The sequence below is a fragment of the Nelumbo lutea genome, chromosome 4, assembly GCF_056320005.1.
Source record: "Nelumbo lutea isolate HS-2025 chromosome 4, American lotus-T2T, whole genome shotgun sequence".
NCBI classification, from domain to species: Eukaryota; Viridiplantae; Streptophyta; class Magnoliopsida; order Proteales; family Nelumbonaceae; genus Nelumbo; species Nelumbo lutea.
In genome coordinates, this window is record NC_142687.1 from 18,512,029 (window position 1) to 18,532,428 (window position 20,400).

The window sequence follows — 20,400 nt, forward strand, 5'->3', positions numbered from 1 at the left end:
AGGGGAGGGGGGCTACTAGTAGACTAAGAGGGAGCTGCAATTTCAGATTTCTGATGTGGAGTACAGTCTACTTCTCCCATTAAAAAAAGAGTGTACCCCTAATTTTTGGAAATCAGAGTTGACATCACAAAAGTGTACTCACATTATCCTAACAGTCCCTTCCAATAGTATGTTGAGAGTATTTTTCCATGAATAAAAACACAAGGACTGAGATATTCCTAATGCAGGGTTGCGAAAGGCTGTGACGAAGACAATTCTCTAAGGAATAAATCCGAATTCTAATTTTTTACACCGTATAAATTTGTTTTAATAATGGGTTGAAACAAAGTTAATTCCTTTTCTTGAAGGGCCGGAAGACAAAATTATGTATCATGCATTTTACATTGAGAAAAAATATAATCAAGCATGAAAAAGAAGCATTCCATTAAAATTAAGTTCAAATCTGCTACGTCTAATCATACAAAATTAAATTCTTGCACATGGACATGCCCTCGCTTATGAATAAAACAAGGGGTATATTTTATACTTGATTTGGCTTCACGTCCGTCCAGACAAGCGACGAGCGTGCAGAAAATTTACTACTCTCCCCCGCTATGGACTAATAGACTATGTGGATGTGTGGATGATTACTCATCCTTGTCATCGTCCTCGTCGTAGCTGAAGGGGAGAGGTACTGACTTGAATGCACGATATTTTCCAACGTTGTTCAAGTGTTCATTCTCCAACCTGATGATGGATTAAAAGGGTTCAAGTTCAAGGTCTCGTCAGTGACAAATGCATGCATTTGGAAGCACTAATATAATTAACCTAATTCACTGATCGATCGGTGAAGCTTTTATATACCAACCTGAAGAAATTCCATATCCCACGACGAATGATCTCTAGGCTAGCAAAAATCGTAACTAAGGCTTGTTTGTGTAATTTCCTGGGCTTGAGAGGCACTACAGTTTGCAACCACGCAAATCTCAGCACCACATTCAATATCTGCATGGGAGGTCGGAATGAGAATAATGAGTAATGAGCGCCACATACATTTTTATGATTGCATCAAACGTATGTTATCCCTAATTAAATTCTTACACCTTACCATGGCTCCAAAATATACGCTTTGATGGGAAACGAGAAGCTTGTCCCTCAACCAGGGGTTATTAGAGTGACGCTGCAGAAGTCCCCAGTCAATGATAATATCCCAATATGTGCTTCCCACTGCCGAAATGACTGAAGTTGTTATCGCTAGGATTTTCCAAATCTCTACCTTTTTGCAGGTTGTAAGCTGTTCTCATGACGACAGCCACAATCGTCGATAGGTACTTGAGCGCATTGTATGCTTGCATTCGGTCTTTTTCTTCGTAAAACCGTCTAGCACACTAATTAAATTTAAATATATAACTTCAAAATGTCAAGTGCTGCTGCCCGCCGACATTATATTGATTGGAAAATATATGAAAGCTACTATTTATTGATGTTAGTTGGCTAGTTGCAGAATTGAATCATCATCAGTAGATATATTGGGACAACAATAACCTACCTGAAGGAAGCGGCACCAGTATGGAATTACGGCCACAATGAAATAGAAAGTGTTGTAAACGCCACTAACGTTGCATTTGTGTTCTCTCTTTTCGTAATTTCCCCAACCATAGTAGCAGATGTATAGCTCCAGGCTTCTGATTGCTTGGACCTGTCAAAACAAGCATAATAATGTACATACCACTACTCGTTAATTAACCAACCGGCCAAAAGATGTTGTTACAATATTACTGTTTTAGATATCAGACCTGACTTGTTAGCTGGTCGGCCAAGAAAAAATCCGAGAGGGTAACCTGTAAGAGAAAAGAAAATTATCAAACACATTCATGAATCATGAATCATGATAATGAACCAAACAATTCTTTGGCATATACAAGTTTTTTTTATTGGGTATATTATATACCTTGTAGAGAGGAACACAGAGGCAGTGGAATGCACACTGGAGTAGGAAGAAGCGATTTGAGCGGTAGATAATATTGAAGGGGCAGAATAATATGACAAGTAGAAGCTACACGTATAATGGGGAGACGAAAGAGATCAATATATCAGATGATTAAATCAATCTATGCAAATTAATAGAAAGAAGAATATCATACGATGAGCAGTCCCACAGGCAGTAGTTCGCTGGGTCCAAAGGTTTTTGTTTTCCGATCCACTTCCATGTCCAGGTTTGAGATGACAGTGGCAAGCGCAAGAACTGCAAGGCTAGAGCCGAGGAGGAAGACTTCCCGGAAGCCCCAACTCCGTCCCTTGCTTGAAACCAAATATAAATCCGTAATTGACTCGATATCGCCTCCAGAAATATATATCCGCCCCAAACACGAGCATATGTAGGACAATGTATCCAAACAAGCTGCAAGGCCCACGAAAATTCACTCATCATCATATCTGGTTATGGGCCTTATGGCAGATCAAGATTCAAGGCTATATGGTAGTCCAACAATAAGCCTAGCAAGCCGGTCCTAGTAGACCCAGCCCATGAAACCCAAGAAAAGGAAAAATAATAATATGCTTAGTATTTATTACTTTAATTACCTATAAAGTGGAAACATGTTGTCCATGTATACTGTACTCCCTTGCAATGTTATGAGCTTTTTGAGATGTATAATGACAACAAGAGCTACGATAAGAGCTATTGTGCAGCCGGTAAATAGACCTGAGCATTGAGCAGGGTAGAATATTAAGAAATGATTTAACCAAGTGCTATAAAGTACGCAATGGCAATGGATATAACATTAAACTAAATGCAAGCAAACACCGCAGGTCCATCCGACAGGTTATGTGTAACAGAAATATTGGATCCTAATTGGTAAAATAAGTAGCAACTTACCGATTAAAAAGGTTATCCTGTGCCTTTCAGCCTTTGCTTTTGGCTTCAAGATGTTTATGCCTTTGCTGCGGTTTGAGTTGGTGAAGTGCTTGATGAATGTAGCTTCTACCCTCTCCATGAGTCTAGTGGGCTGTGAAGAGCCGAAGCCAAACAAGGTTCATCAAATTAATTGATAAATCATATATATATATATATATATAAATGCTCATCTGTTCATATGAAGTATATTTATTATGTAACGCTAAACATTGAAAATGGAAGAAAGGGTCATCTTCAATAAGCTTAAAGCCCAAACTATATATGTTCAAATCCATGACATTTCCATGGGATATATAATTCATCAAAGTCAGCAATATGAAGTGCCAAATTCATAAGACCCATATGAAATTATGATCCTACAAGTCTTATTCTACACTATAGTAGTCAATTCAGGGTTTTATTCCCAATCTAATAAGATAGTATTACTTCATCTTTGGCAATCAATATATAAACAAAACTAGATGTTTCATGTACTGGATGCATCATCTGTTCATATGTGATGTGATAAAGGACAAAGATAGTGTAAATATTCTTCAGTCAAATTGTGTCAATGTCATTGTCTCATTCACAAGGTTTCAGTTAATGGTTGGACTTGAGTTAAAAAAAAAAAAATCCATTGAGGGTCTTAATTTAGGGTTTTATTTTCTTATAAATAGTTTTTATTAAGACATTATAATCAGATTTTGATGATCGAATGAAGTCAATGAGTTTTGATTGGAATTTGGAGCCCCCTGATTTAAAATGGGAATATATATACAGAGTGAGATGTTGTACCTCATCAGAGTTGCCAAGGAAGGAGTTATCCACCATTTTCAAGTAGGCTTTTGATGCATTTCTTGCAGTGATCTGCAATAAAAGACTTTACAAAGTAAGTAGCCCTGGGTTTCAGGGCCAGGTTCGCATTGGACAAATTTAGTTGGGAATTCAAATATAAAGACAACATTTGAGTAAGAATTTGGAGATGCGACCTTGTCATATTTCTTCATGATCTTCGAGAATGCCAAGATATTGAGGAAGCTGGTTAATTGATCATTAGCAAAATGATAAATACACTCGGCCAATAATACGTATAAGCCACAGAAAATCAAAGATACACTACTGCAAGCTCAATGCTAGTTGCTGATGGTAATCAATTAAGGGTCCGTTTGGTTTGCAGGAATAGGGGTCTAGAATTGGAATCGGAATAGGATATTTCGATTCTAAATATTTGGTCGGACAGAATCGAAATCCCATTCTCATTTCTGTTGGAGTGGCATTCCCCCATTTGAGGGAATGGCCATTCCCTGTCCCTCCTTTAGGAATGAAATTTCATTCATGTTGATTTTAATTCTCATTCTCAATTTTATTTGAACCAAACAGACTATGAGAATGAACCATTCCAATTCCAATTCTAGAGGATTTCAATTCTAACTATGAATCAAACAGACCCTAAATTTGTACCTGTAGCTCTTCAACAGCCGAAGCTTTTGATAGAACTCAACAAATGCCCGCTTCAGTTGCTCTTCAACTTTCTTAAGATCCTTCTTTCTGAAATTCAACTCTGTTCCCTTAGAAGCTTTGAGAACACCTCTTAGAGTGGAACGTGGAGTCTCCAGTGTGTTGTTGATCTTCACACGGTTAAGGACTTCTAAGGGAGCTGGTCTAGCCACCTTGATGCTGTTTGGTTGAGTTTCACGCCCAACACTGTGATGGGTAGTATTGGTTCCATCCGTATCTGTTTCTTGACTGCACCCTTCTTCCGAGATCCCTCTGTTGCTAAGTTCAACTTCCTTTATGGCCTCCATGTGCCCTGCTGCAAATTAGTTCACCAGGAAAGTATGAACGTTTGAAGATATTTAGCTGCATTGTATGCAAATAAACTAAAAGAGCGCCTAAACCCCTCTCAATCGTCAATAATTATCTACAGGAGTTTAACTTCAGGTGAGATTTTGTTTGTTTGTACACAGGGCATTGGGAGACAATGGGTCTATAAGCCCTACATTTGTTTGTGATACAAATGTCTAATAACCAGATCACATTAGGTTGCCATACAAAAACATAATGATTAAGATGTCAAAAATCATGCTTTTTGGTTATAAATTTGTGCTCTTTTGATCATAATGAATGTGTTTGACTGAAAATTTGAGGCATTTAATGATGTGGCCTACATTTTGTACTGATTTCAAACAAACTGGAAAAATAGAAAAACGGGTTATACTTTGCATTATTAAACCAAAAAGAAGAAATTTATATTGAGTACATATTTACGTTTGCATCACAACCAAACACAACTACCTTTGGGAATAGAGAATTCAGCTAGGGATGGTCCAGTTTTTGCCCAACATTAAAACCTGTCCAGGTCCATCCATCAGGAAATAAACTTCCATGGTCATAAAATTTCAGGTCAGACAGACAAACACATATATTAATGAAATTGATGGAATCCATATATGTATATAACATTCCAAAGCTTTCATATTTAGAAAGAAAATACTAATTAACTTACTTCAAGAATAGTCCCTAATTTGTAATTTACAGTCTTTTTCTCAAAATTTAAAACTAATGAGGCTTAGACACCAGACATAAATTGCCATGTCTTTTCCCCATTAATTGATGATAGAGGCAAGTGGAAATGAAAATACTCACCCCCTAAAACTTAAAATTGAACTAAGCTAATGACCCAATGATCCATGTCGTTGAATTAGGGTTCATTCTTTTGGGCTGGGCCAATAAATTTGAATAAATTCTCAGCCTGAGCTCACCTAAATTGCACACCTAGGCTGAACCATCGAACCTTATGATCCAATCAATTGGTGAAAGGCTCTTTTGTTTGGTGTGTATGTTTTCAGCCATTTCCATCAATAATAAAATAACCCTTTTTTATCATATTTATTTTTGTTTAAATAATACATCCATTCCATACTTATTTTTACCGTAAAATGTTTTTATTTAAATTTTTTACACATAAAATATATATAATTAGTTATGTAAGCACATAAATATCACATATAATTACGTAAAGTTTATAATTAATAAAATTAATATTTTATGTTTATAAAAACTTATTATATATTTATAAATTAAAAACTAATTTATTTTTTAACATATTAATTTTTTATCTTAAATATATTATAACAAATTCAATTGAATCAGAATCCAATTGAAGTCTAATATATTGGATTTTGGATTGGATTTGATTTGAAGTTTTAATAATTAGATCAGATTCAATTGTGGTCGGATACAATCCAATGCCAAATACCAATCCATAGCCCTAAAGACATGGCCGATTTTTTTTTCTTCTAATTTTGCATGTTGATCTATTTCTATGTTTTTAGGGAAATCTATATAAATACATGATATTGAAAGGGCTTTGACCAATCAAATCCCTCACCGTATGAATTTCGATACTATGTTAATCATTTCTTTGAATTAATTGTATTTGTCAATTGTCATCTAATAGTAGAATTCAAAAAAAAAAAAACTATTTCAATAATAAGAGATAATTTACGGGTATTTGAATTAATGAATTGACAAAAAAATTGAGGAATCCAGGAGAGAGAGAGAGAGGCTAAAAAGGATTAAATTAAAAAATATATGGGCAGCCTTATCCAGTTCACAAGGACACGTCAGGATTCATCATCCTCATCAGTCATCTCGTGGGGACCTGCTCCTAACAAACTGCACTTCACACGGACTTCACAGCCCCATGCCACTGTAGATTGAGAACATCTTCCCTTGAACAACAAGTTAATAACAAAAAGTAGGGGAGATATTCGCAATGCATGGTGAGATGAGGGTATGGGTCCGTGTGAGGTGTCCCATGTGAGGAGCAGGTCCACACTCTCAGTCATGACCCACATTAATTGAGACTGACTGGGTTGCTCTTCCTTCCTGTACCCGTCCCATTAAATTCAACTGATGACATAACGTAGCCTACGTGTACAAAGCAATGCTTTAATTCCAAGGTGCATCATAAACCACAATTATGGAACATTATGTCCGTCCAGTGCCTCCCCCCACCCCAACCTAACTCAGTGGACCACTTGCATTTCTTTGACTCGAAAGATTAAAAAACAAAAAATCTCATCTCTCAATTGCCTTACTTCAGCGTTTCACTAACGGTACTACTGACTTTTTTTAGACCTGTTTTGCCTCGATAATCGATTTTTACTGGGTAGTGTAGTAATTTTCATATACTGCATCCCCCATTCGAGGCTCCAGTACTACCACTAGTAAACGATCCTAGCCACACGGACACGGGTTAATGGTCATATACAGAACTTGTCATCATCTACCGCTACCGCTAGGGCGCTAGATACAATTTATCTCTGGATATTTCTGCATGGTGATGCCAGTGTCGGTATCGCTAGCAAAAACAAACCAACAAAACTGTACTGACAAGAAATACAGAGGAGAGGATCGATTTTGGTTGGAGTTTATTACTAACCGGCTGTTCTCCTAGCGCCGGAGGGAGTGGAGGCCATCACCGCTGCGGCGGAGGTGGCAACATCTGAAGCAAGACGACTCATCTCCGCCGACTGGTCGAATACCAACGTGGGGTTTTCCACCTTGATCCGAAACGCTATCAACGCGTCCATCTGCTTATTAAGCATGGCTGCCTCATTTCTCACCTCTTCCACTTTGGACCTGTAAAATTTGTTCACCTTGTTCAGCTCCTCATCTAGCCTCCTGAAGTAGACCAGTTCGTACTCCCCTCCTTCTTCCGATGACATAAGAAAATTGGTCTCGTAATGTCCATCGGATCCCTCTTCCTGCACTGACTTCACAAGTATCACCTGGTCCTCAACGTCTCCTCCTCCTCCTCCTCCTCCTCCTCCTCCTCCTCCTCCTCCTCCACGGCTGGTGGGGCTTTTGAGGTTGTGGTACCTCTGCGTTAGGCCACTGAAGGCTCTGTACAATGTCATCTTCCGCTTTAAGTGAGGACCTGCTGCTGTATTCGCCGGTGGATTGGTTCTAAGCTTGAAGCGTTGGATATCTTTCAGGAGGGACTTGAGATGGTTATAGTCCATGTAGGCTTCTTGCCATTCTGGCACCATCTGTGAGCTGAACTCCTTGCCGAACTTCATCTTCTTGGTACTACTGTGAAGGACAGTCCACAGAGAGGATGAAATAAATTCCACCTACACTACGAACATTATACAGTTCATTCAGCTCAATTGTGGTTTCTTGATCAAAGAGGAGATATAAACCACGCCTCTCTCTCTCTCTCTCTCTCCTCAGATCTGAACGAATGAAAAACAAGACAGACTTTAAAAAGCAGACAAATATGTCGTTGATAAATTTCAGATTTGTTTAATCTGTTGAGGGGCTTTCGAAAAAAAAAATCTGCTGAAAAAGGAATTCTTTCTAATATTTTTGAAAGAGAAGATGGTTTTATGACTTCATACTGTCAACTTGTAAGTTATATTTTAACCGAAAAGATTAAAGGGATTTCTGAAAGGTTGATTTTTATTTTTTATCTTTTTAAGCCCTACGGTAAAGTTATTCATCATTCATCAATTTACATCTCATCCATGATCGATGACCGTACAAAATCTGACAAATATCATACGGACTGCAGTTCACTGCATAATTCTGAAATTTACAGTCCACATGGTCTTTTAGTAGACCCCGGGTAGAATTTTGTCCTTTCCTTTAATAGCAAACTTGGCAAGCCCATACGAATTCATCTGATAACATACTTTTACAATCCAGCACGGCAGCACTAGAGCCGTCAGTGGACCGGGTATTGGTCCAATTCAATCCGGTCGAACATGAATAATTTGGAACCACTTTGTTTAAATTGATTTAATTTAGATCGGGACCAATCCAAACCTGATCCTTTGAAACCTGTACGATGGATTAGATATTGGTTCAATCCAATCCGATTTAATATAAATTCATTACAGACGGGCTAGCTTCAACCCAACCTAATAAATATTTTGAACCATTAAAGCTGAATTGACTCAATTCAACATGTCTTATTGGATGATCTAACCTGTTTAAATTGTTTTTGATTGAAACCATTCAACTCAAATTCAGTCTATTTGATACCCTACAGGCCCATAAAGGTTTCACATTCAAAGAATATCAGAATCAAGACATTGTACCCACAGCTGTACATTGAAAATATCTCCGTTAATGGACTCATATAGCCATGGAGCCATGGCGCATGGGTTAGAAAGATAGAGGCCTTCATTTGCTTTTTCGGGAGATGCACAACTGACCTTGGCCCGGTCCACAATGAACTGACCCCACTCATCTCGCCTGTAATAAGTAATAACAACTCCAACCGCAGCTAGCGGTCATTCCCAAGCTCCATTTCTGTTGGTTTTAAAGTTAGCTGGAGCCTTCAACCATTTAAATGTACTTTTTATCATCAATAGATTAGCGATTGCTCTCTATATATTATGTCAACTATTAGTCTTTTATATTAGTACAAGTATTTTATGTCTTTTATATATTTTATGAAGAAGTTGACCCAGTTATTTTTTATATTAATAGAAGTGCAACTTGGGCGGTCTCCATTAAAAAGAAAATAACTTTGATTTCTCCATTACCAATATACTACGAGACCGAATCACCCCTCTCTACAAGACTGCCCCCACAACGTCCCACAGAACATTTCTTCCATGTAATGAGAATATTTTTCGATGATAATACTATGAATGATGATATCACCATTAAAAAATGTTCTCAATACACCGCAGAGATGTGGTGTATTGTGGGCTTACCCATGGGCTGGGCCTAAAAGTCGTGCATAGTCAGGTTCGGTTGAGTCCCTGGTTAGTGCCACGTTCATAGTCATGCGTTATTGTTGATGTGAATGAATGTTTTTTAGTGGTGTTCAACAAAAATTGAAAAATCAAATTGAATTAAAGAAATTCAACCAAAAAAATCCGGTTAACCTAATTAAACAGTTTGGCATTTTTTAAAAACAAGTGGCATCTAACACCACATAGTTCACGTCCCTTTCGGCATCAATACCCAATTTTCACCGTCCCAATCGTATAAAAATTTTTTGAGGTGAGGGAAATGAAGTTTCCCTTTGGGCATCAATGCCCGTTCACTAATTGGTTTCAGTTCATGGTTTTTCAAAAACTAGCAGTACTGGGTGCCGAACCACGAGCAACCCTAATGCCATTTAATGATTTACTCATTATGTCATTATTTAGAGTAAAAAAAATGAAAATTTCCAAAAGAAAATAGAAATTAGGGGTGCTTCTGATGCAAATATCTTTATATGCTGATAAGGGGTGCAATTTGAGTACATTCGGATTGGGTTTTTGTCAAAATTTGAATGGCCATGTCCCAATAGCCCTAATCCATAACATTGTATAATACTAACTCAGACCAACCCAAGCCCCTTCTGGTAATTACAAAGGCATTGAGCTTTTTTTTTTTTTCCTTTTTCTTTTGAAGGGTTACACAATGGGGGTAACCCATCTCCCAACCCAGGTGCAGGATTCGATCCTAAGTCTCTGTCCTATCCACTCCTGATTTACCCAAAACATTAGTGTTGGAGTTCAATTTCCTTGGAAATCCATCTAAGAAAGCAAGATAAAGAAGAAGATAAGAATAAGAATTCATTAAGAAGACTAGTAGGGACCCATGCTATGCATGCGATTTATCAAGGAAAGTGAAAGAACCAAAACTTATAACTAAGGAAGGAATGCAGTGTTGTTTAAAATAATTAGCTCTTTATTTTAATAATTATTATAAAAATGGTTTACTAATTTAGTAATTTGGATGAATTATATTAATGGTTTACACTATTTTTTTCACTTTTTATTATTAACTTTAACTATCCTATTAATATTAATTATCTTTAAATATAATTAAATTGTATTTTATTTTTTAACTTAGGAACTACTAAATTTTATTAGTTTCAAATTATTATATGTTGTTATTATTATTATTATTGTTGTTGTTGTTGTATGTATTAAAATATGGTGTATCGTGTACTACACCTTACCAGTTTCCAGATGAATTGAAACCATTTTCGAAAATGGGTCAACATAGACCTGTTTAGCTTGTCTTCTTTTTCCAAGTGATAAAATAGGTTCTACAATGGGTCCTCTATTTTATATTTCTCTTATACAACATGTGCATTATGCATAGTAAAGGTCTCAACTCATAAAAAATATTAATGTTAATAATATTATTAATTAATTAATTAAAATACACTAATACAAAGTTATCTAATAAAATAAAAAGAATAAATAAAACAAAATACAACATTAGAACATAGGTTCTATGTGCAATATATCTAACCCATTTTTAAATCATAATATTATTAAAACTATTGATTAATATTTTTGTAATTAAATTTCTTATTTTTATTAGTGTTTATTAAATTTGTGTTGAATTGAAATGTTTTTAATTGACATTTTAAGGAAAACCAAAGATAAATGTATTTTAATTTTTACTAAGTTTTGTTAATAGTTTTTATTTTTAGTGGAAGTTTATTGGATTTTTATGTTTGATTATCTAACCTCAACCTATTTAGATTATTTGATTTATTAGTATTTTACTTTATTATGTTGTATTGATAATGTCACGCTCGTTCTCTCTATTTCTCAATCTCTTTCTTAAATGTAACTATCTATCTATCTATCTATATCTATATATATATATATATATATATATATATATATATATATATTTACTTTATTATGTTGTATTGATATTGTCACACTTGTTCTCTCTATTTCTCAATTTCTTTCTTAAATGTAACTATCTATCTATCTATCTATCTATCTATTTATCTATCTATCTATCTATCTATATATATATATACATATACATATATATATATATATATATATATGTATGTATGTATGTATATATGTACGTATGTATATGTATGTATGTGTGTCTTTTGATGACTGATGAAGGAAGATTTGGCCCGACCTCGTAATTACACAACATGTGGCAAAGGCAACAACTCGACACAATAGTGCGCCCAAGGCGCGAGCACCAAAGGGAGGAACCAGCGGTCCGAACTCCCTACCAACAGTCCAAACTCCCTACAAGGAGCCCGAACTCTCCCTTAGGCCCCGAGCCAAACACAAAGGGCAATGACCCAAACTGGCCTACCCCATGGCAGTTCGAGACACACCTCTATCCGAACTCAAAACTTCACCTCGCTCACCACTCCAGCACTTCGCCTCCAAGACGTCGAATTGAACAACCGTACCATGCCTGACACCGAGGAAGTTTGTATCCATGGGCGGCGCACCTGATTGACTTGGGATCTGACGCTTGATAGCCGCACTTCAAACGACCCCCTGCCACCGCCATCTCTAGTTATAGAGACGACTCCGACAAGGAGCAGTGGCAATTCTGCCCCAGTAGAAGGGATGCACCCGAACTGGCAGAAGCACTGAAGTAATCATACCCGACCTGACAGAACATCGGAGTGAGTGCACGAAATGGTTATTAAAGGCCGCCTACCCCCAACAACAAGGTATGTGAACTTTGCGCCATTTGGTTTTATCTTGCCTTTGAGAGAATACTAACTTGAGCTTCGGAGCAATCTCACTGGGTTCCCCCCGGAGTTCCCTCATCTTCTCCGTTTCAGGCTCCCCGTTGCTCCAGTTAGAGGCAAGGTTGTTGACAGCTAGGACCGGCCGGATTGCGCACCATCAATTGGCGTCGTCTGTGGTAACACTTCTAACAGCCTCCCTCTAAAACTCTCATGACCTCATCTTCTTCCAAAAAACTCCAACACCCATGGCTTCTTCCAGCAATGCCAGACGTGGCACAAAAATGAACACCACCGGGGTGTGCATCGGACAGTTCACCATCCCCCTTCCAGTGGATGGGATCTACAGCTTGAATGCGCCACAAGCAGTGGCGCCCCTAAACCTTCCTGCCCTGAACACCCCTTTTCCACTCCCTATCGAAACAACTTTTGCTAAACCAACAGCTGTCCCACTGGCGACCCGCCAGAACCAGTTGGATGACCTAATGCAATGCATGCGGGCAATGCAAGCCCAAATGCAACAATTTCAGCAGCATCAACTCCAGCAGCACCAAGTACTACACCACCTCTCTCAACACCATTATCAGCAGTAGTTCCCTCAGCTACCCATGAACCAGTCAATGCTTCCACCTCGGCACCCTGTTCCGAAGCCAGTTAAGGCCTCCCCTCAGGGTGGACGCCCTCACCGAGGAGAAGCCTCCCAACTCTAGAGCCCCCCTAATAGCCAGGCCTCATCCCTAGGCCGAAATGAAAGGAAATTCACCCCCGCTTCGTAGCTCGCAGGCGGGTCGGGAACCTCGCCTGCAAAGTTAGCACATCGGCGCTCCAAGCCTGAGTTCTCGCTCACAGAGAACCGATTCAGTGCCCTAGCATCAAACTACCAACATTTCGGGCCCATCGAACTCGGCAACACAGAGGCCAGCAGCACCAGTACTAGGCCCGCTCAACGAAGGTGCCGACGAAGACGCCGAACTGCCACCCGTGTCCTGCCCGAGCTCAAAAGTAAGGAAGAGATGAGCTCGGACGAGGTAAAAGCTGCCCCAATTCTCTCAGTTCCTTCCCCCCTCGCATCAGAACTCCTGGCAATTCCCATGCCCAGAGACTTCAAGCTCCCACCTTTGGACAAGTATGATGGGTCCTTTGACCCCAACGACCATGTCGATGCTTTCAGTCTCAAATGCACCTCGCTGGGGCCAGTGAATCATGCATGTGCATGGCCTTCACCACCACCTTCAGGGCGTGGCCCGCACCTAGTACAGGAACCTAGCCCCCGGATTAATAAGAAGCTGGACCCAGTTCGTGTAGATCTTCACCACACACTTCGTTACCAGTAAGCAGTGTCCCAGAACTGAGGAAAGCAACTTCGGAGTAGTCCAGAGGGAAGGAGAATCAATGCAGGGCTACATCAAGCGGTTCAATGAAGCATGCTTGCAGATACCGCGATTAAACCCCGCAGTATAGCTTGTGGCGGCGAAGAGAGGAGTAACGCACAAGGAGTTCAATTCCTCAAGCTCGCGGGCAAGTTCATGAGAACAGAGGAAGAAATCAACCAAAGAACAGAAGGCGGGGTCGAAAAAAGAAAAAGAGAAGGTGAGCCCTCCAACCCAGGCGACAGAAGAAACCAGGCCTGGGAGGCGAAGCCAAGCCAGCCGTCCCGAGCTCCCTTAGTAGTTCGGACGGATTACACGCCGTTAAACACAAGGCGAACCGAGATCTTGATGACAATCAAGGACGCCCCATACGTAAAGTGGCCACCTCGCCTATAGAGTAATCCAAACGAGAGAAATAAAAATTTGTACTGTAGTTTTTATAGAGATCACAGTCATAGTACCAAACAGTGTAATAATCTCCGGGACGAGATAGAGGGACTCATCCGTCGCGGATACTTGAGAAATTTTGTACAGCATAATGATAATAATAATAAGGCATGTTGGCAAGGGGAGCACAGAAAGGATGCCTCCGAATCCAACAGCAGACCGGCCGAAGCGTTGCAGCGACAACCTCCAGAAGAAAGGTCAGTTCGGGGAACCATCCATGTGATAGTGGGAGGTTCGGTGGTAGCAGGATGTACTTCGGTAGTAGACCGGACGTTAGTTTGCGAGACAGCCCGAGAAGAACAGGACCCTCCAAAGAGGCTGAAGACAGAAGAACCGATCTTTTTCACAGAAGACGACGCGTGAGGTGTCCACTACCCCCACGATGACGCGCTTGTCATAAAACTAAGGATCAGCGACTTCGAAGTCCGACGCGTACTTGTGGATTCAGGTAGTTCGGCGGACATCCTCTTCAAGTCGGCATTTGACCAGCTACAGTTGCAGAGAAGCGAGCTGAAACCCGCAAACACTCTTTTGGTGGGCTTCAACGGAGAGGAAGTCAGGCCCCTCGGAAAGATAACAATACTTGTGGAAGTTGGCACATGGCCTTGTGCGGTCAGACTCAGCCACGATTTCCTGGTGGTCGCGACCCCCTCCCCATACAATGCCATAATAGAACGGCCAATTACGCATATTCTGCGGGCAATGGTCGCCACCTACTATCTGGCAATGAAGTTCCCCACAGACTTCGGTGTGGGGGTAGCGTGGGGCAACCAGCTTGAGTCCCGCAAGTGTTATGTTGCCACCTTGAAGGGAAAAACCAAGGCAGTCGACGACCTCGAACTGGAGCGGCCTATGGAGCAGGGCGAGGAATGAGCTTCACCCACAGAAGAAACGGTCGTGATCCCGACCTCGACTATAGATTCAGCTCGAACGCTACAGATCGGTGCTTCCGTCAATGAGCCTCTACGAACCGAACTGGTGAGTTTCTTATTTCAAAATTTAGATATTTTTGTGTGGTCCGCAGCCGATATGCCCGGTATTGACCCTGGCCTTATAACTCACAAACATAACACTGACCCTGTAGTCAGACCCATTAGACAGAATAAACACAACTTAGCCCTAGAGCGTTAGAGGGCGGTCGACGAGGAGGTCGAAAAGCTTCTTGCAGCGAACTTCATAAGGGAAGTTCATTACCCGAGCTAGGTAGCCAACCCAGTGCTAGTGAAAAAGGCAAACGGCAAGTGACACATGTGCGTCGACTACACCGACCTGAACCGAGCTTGCCCAAAAGACTACTTCCCCCTCCCCAGAATTGATCGCCTAGTGGACGCGACCTCGGGACATGAGTTGCTAAGCTTCTTGCATGCCTACTCAGGCTACAACCAAATCAGGATGGACCAATCCGATGAGGAAAAGACCAGCTTCATAACCGAGTTCGGCCTGTACTGCTACAAGGTCATGCCCTTCGGACTGAAGAATGCTGGGGCGACCTTCCAAAGACTTGTAAATAAGCTTTTTCGGCCCTTAATTGGCACGAAAATAGAGTGTTATCTAGATGACATGGTTGTCAAAACGCAGTTCTCACAGGAATTAATACAAGACTTAGATTCTGTCTTCCAAATTCTGCGTCAATTTAGCATGAAACTGAACCCCAACAAATGTGTCTTCGGTGTCACCTCGGGTAAGCTCCTAGGATATATTGTCAACCAGCGCGGTATTGAGGCCAACCCGGACAAGATAAAGGTCATCCTAGATATGAGACCACCCCGAAAAGTAAAAGAGGTTCAGAGGCTAAATGGCCGCATAGCCGCTTTGAGCCGCTTCTTGTCCAAATCGGCAGACCGCTGTCTGCCTTTCTTTAAGGCAATCAAAGGCAAAGGGTTCGAATGGACCTGGGATTGCCAGCTCGCATTCGATGAACTAAAGAGCTACCTCGCCATTGTGCCAACCTTAGCCAGGCTCGAGGAGGGTAAGGTTTTAGAACTGTACCTCTCGGTGAGCGACGAGGTGGTCAGTTCGGTACTAATAAAAGAAGTAGATCAGGTCCAGCGGCCTGTCGATTATGTTAGTAAAATCCTGTAGGGGGCAAAGACGAGATACCCGCAGAATGAAAAGCTAGCATATGCACTGGTAATTGCAGCTCGGAAACTCCGTCCATACTTCCAGGCTCACACCGTCATCATCTTGACTGACAAACCTCTGAGGCAAGTCTTACTCAAGACCAAGGTTTCCGGTCAGCTGACGAAGTGGACCATCAAGCTCAGCGAGTACAACCTCCAATACAAGCCACGAACTGCCATTAAAGCCCAAGCCTTAGCAAATTCAGCCTCGAAGCCCCTAGGCCGGTTGAGCACGAGATCCCCAGTTCGGGTGAACCTGGAGCTCCCAAGCCAATAGAGTATGAACCCTGTGAAGTAGCAGCCAGTGTGGCATCTCTCATTGTTAGGCCAAGCACGAATTGGGATGAGGAGCCCTGGATCCTTCACGTAGATGGCTCCTCAAACCAGCAGGGCAGCGGGGCTGGAATAGTCCTATGCGGCCCGGGTGGCACGAAATTGGAATACGCACTACGCTTTGAGTTTGCAACATCCAACAACGAGGTAGAGTACAAGCACTAATAGCCGGGCTGAACCTAGCGCAAAAGGTAAGAGCAAAGCATGTAGTTATCTGCAGTGATTCCTAGCTCGTGGTCAACCAGGTTACAGGCGAATACGAAGCACTCGAGCTCTCCATGATTGCATACTTGGCGAAAGTAAAGGAGGCTCCGCTCAACTTCCAGTCACACTTCATCAGGCAAATCTCGAGGTCAGAGAACACTGAGGCCGACGCCCTGTCCCGGTTAGCCAACACGAGTCATAACACCATGAGAACCGTATACATAGAGGACTTACCTCGGCCTAGCATTCTCGGTGGGGCAGAGGAGGTCGCTCCCATCCTTGAAGCATAGTCGAGCTAGATTGACCCACTCGTGAGCTTCTTGCTAGATGGAACCCTCCCTACGAACTACAATGCAGCCAAGAGTGTACAGCGCCAGGCAGCCAAATACGTCATAATAGACGAACGGTTGTACCGACGGTCCTACACGCTCCCCTACCTGCATTGCTTGCAACCTGCCGAAGCTAAGCTTGTACTCCGCCATTCATGAAGGTCTGTGCGGAGAACACCTGGGGGGCAGAGCCCTCCCCCCAAAGGCACTTTGACAAGGATACTACTGGCCAACGATGAAGGCAGAAGCTGTCAAGCTTGTCAGAAAATGCGACAAGTGTCAGAAGCACGCCAATATCGACCATTAGCCTGCTTCCGACCTCAAATACCTCACCAGCCCATGGCCTTTTGAGCAATGGGGCATCGACCTCCTGGGACCATTCCCACCAGCAACAGGTGGGAGAAAGTTCCTAGTGGTGGCAGTAGACTACTTCACAAAATGGATAGAAGTTGAACCTCTAGCAACAGTTACAGCCCGAAACATACATAACTTCTTTTGGAAAGAGCATAGTATGTTGCTTCCGGCTACCTCGAATACTGATCTCCGACAATGGCAAATAGTTCGAGGATATCAAGTTCCAAGAATGGTGCCAAAATATGGGAATTCGTCAGAACTTCACATCGGTCGCACACCCGCAGGCAAACGGTTAGACAAAAACAGAGCCATCCTCCGCGAACTGAAAGCACGACTAGACCGAGCTAAAGGGTTGTGGGCGGACAAGCTACCAAGTGTTCTATGGGCTCACCAAACTACAGAAAAAACTGTCACAGGAGGGACCCCCTTTAACCTCACCTACGACACTGAAGTTGTAATCCCAGTGGAAATCGAAATACCTACACTGCGACTAGAAGCATATGACGACCAGACAAACGGAGATGAGTTACGTACCAACCTCGACTTACTGGATGAGGTAAGAGACCTCACACACATCCGAACAGCGGTCTACCAGCAGAAAGTAGCTCGGTACTACAATGCCAGAGTAAAGAAGTGGAGCTTCCGAGTCGGCAACATGGTTCTCCGTAAGATTATGGTGCCCGAACCCGGCGTGAGCAAACTTGGACCAAATTGGGAAGGGCCCTACAGAGTAAAGAGAGCGCTCGAGGGGGCATATGAGCTCAAAACCTTAGAGGGTAAACAAGTACCCCGAGCATGGAACATCGTCAACTTAAGGCGATACTACCTATAGACTGCCAAGCGAAGTGGACAAAATCGCTACTAGAGCCCAAGGGCCAGGATGCCGAGCTAACGAAGGAACCTCGGCATAAGCAAGCAAAGAAAATCCAGCCAAAGGCTCAGGCGAAGCGGATCAGTTCGGAAAATACAGACAACTTGGGAGAGAACAACTAACACTCCAAAAGAAAAGTCATTCCATTTCAATATAAGGGAGCGTACATTTCAAAAAAAAAAATTTACAGGCCCGGAGCTACTTCTTCATTATCAGAAGGCACTTCAACGATACCCAAAGGTCCTGCCTCGCCCTCGGAATCTAGCTCACCATCAGTAGTGTTGTCCATCTCCTGAGTTATGCGCGAAGTGGATATGGCACTGATATTGAGCTCGGGGTACGTGTTCCAGATCATCCACCGGCTTAGTTTAAAACCCCTTCTGTATGAGTCCACCATCAGGTCATCAAAGTGCGGCGAGGCGATGTACTCATCAATGGCATTCTTCTTGGCATCTTCGATGCCTTGAGAAAAGATCTGCGTCCTCTCCCTAATGTCCTCCTGAAGGTATTCAACCTGATGCTACAGATCCAACCTCAGGTCCGCCATGTGCTTCACAACCACCCCATGGCCTCGACAACACGGAAAGCCTCTTCGGCAGCTCATGCCTGCCTCGAGCTCCTCTCCACCTGGGCCGCTAAGGCATGGATAGAAGAATTCACCTACCAAAAGAAAAGAACAAGTGATTAAGAGAATGACAGCAAGATGAATAAAAGCAAAGAAGCCCGACGAGAAATCTGACTCACCACCATAGCATGAGTAGCAGCACGATAGGCGACCTTGTTCAAAGGAAGATCGGTCCACGCCGCAATCTCCTCGGGGAAGGTGGCCTCCCTACTCTTCTAAAAAGCGTAGTTTGGCGACAGCACGCTCCTGAATTCCCCTTGGGCTCCCGAGCCTGAGGGCCCAGCTCGCGTATAAGCGGACCCAAAGTAAGCGGGAGCACTAGAGTAGGCGGGAGCTTCCGTGTGAATGATCTTGGCATAAGAGGCCCCTGCCGCTTCTTGCATTGGAGGAGCCACATCGGGCTCCTTGGGCGGATCCTCTAACGGGTAGTCTGGTACCTGAGGCTCCGCATCCTATGGCAGCTCGGCACGAGTTCGCTTTGCGACTCGCTTCCTCCTCTTCATGCCTTGAAACAGGTGCCCACCACGAGTCCTTTCTGAGTCCATCACACCTGCAAAAAAGAGTTCGACATCAGAAAAAATGAAAGAACTAACCAAAACAAGAAACCTCTCAGCAAGGAACCTACCCGAACTCAGGCCGGCCACAATGAGCTTGGCCTTCGTCAGATACTGATGGCATTTTATCAAGCGTAATACCGGAGTCAGGGCGGCCATCCCCCACCCGGTCTGAAACGTCCACCCTAGTACACTTCGCCCCCCGAAGTAGTCCCGCTTCCACGTCGAGACCTTGTTGGGAAGTTTGTGCAAGAGCTTAAAACCCAAACGAGGAGATAGGTACTATGCTCGCCTACGCCCGGGAAGGGGACCCGCTTGTTTCTTAAGCATTAAGATAGAGGAGAATATCTCCAAGTCTAAAGGAAATCCATGTTCGCAAAAAAGGGAGATTGTCCCTACCAAGTTACGAATGGAGTTCGGGTGAAGCTCGCCGACGGTAACACCGAAGTGGTTCATGACCTCGACAAGAAGGGGGTGGAAAGGCAGTCGCAGCCCCGCAACGAGTTGCTCTCGGAATATCACGATCTCTTCAAGATCGTGTTCCCAAGGAAAGCTACCCGAAGAAATGAAATAGGCATACTCCCCAAGCAAGTTGTAATAGGTAATAAGGGATTGGAGCCCCTCAGGCGTCATGGTCGAAGGACCAAACCTGTTTAACATCTGACCTTGACGAGAGGTAGATGCCAAACTACCCGAAGCGCTCGGCCTACGGGCTCAAACTCTTCCTCAAGTTCTACCTCAGGTTCGCTAAGGCCACCGAGGGATGCAACTCAGTTCGTAGAACCTGCATCAAACCCACTTGAAGAACCGTTTGAGCTATCCAAACTAGAC

General features: G+C 42.4%; 1 pseudogene across 1 annotated transcript; it reads right to left on the reverse strand.

Annotated features, from left to right (window-relative positions):
• Positions 1-396: 396 nt before the first annotated feature.
• On the reverse strand, positions 397-8,329 carry LOC148854319 (phosphate transporter PHO1 homolog 3-like; annotated as a pseudogene). Its single transcript, XR_016113040.1, has 13 exons — positions 7,323-8,329; positions 4,337-4,688; positions 3,865-3,913; positions 3,671-3,742; positions 2,858-2,987; positions 2,563-2,683; positions 2,124-2,380; positions 1,931-2,035; positions 1,776-1,820; positions 1,529-1,678; positions 1,088-1,367; positions 848-984; positions 397-726 (listed from the first exon to the last, which is right to left on the reverse strand). The product of XR_016113040.1 is annotated as a phosphate transporter PHO1 homolog 3-like (transcript).
• Between the last annotated feature and the right edge of the window lie 12,071 nt (positions 8,330-20,400).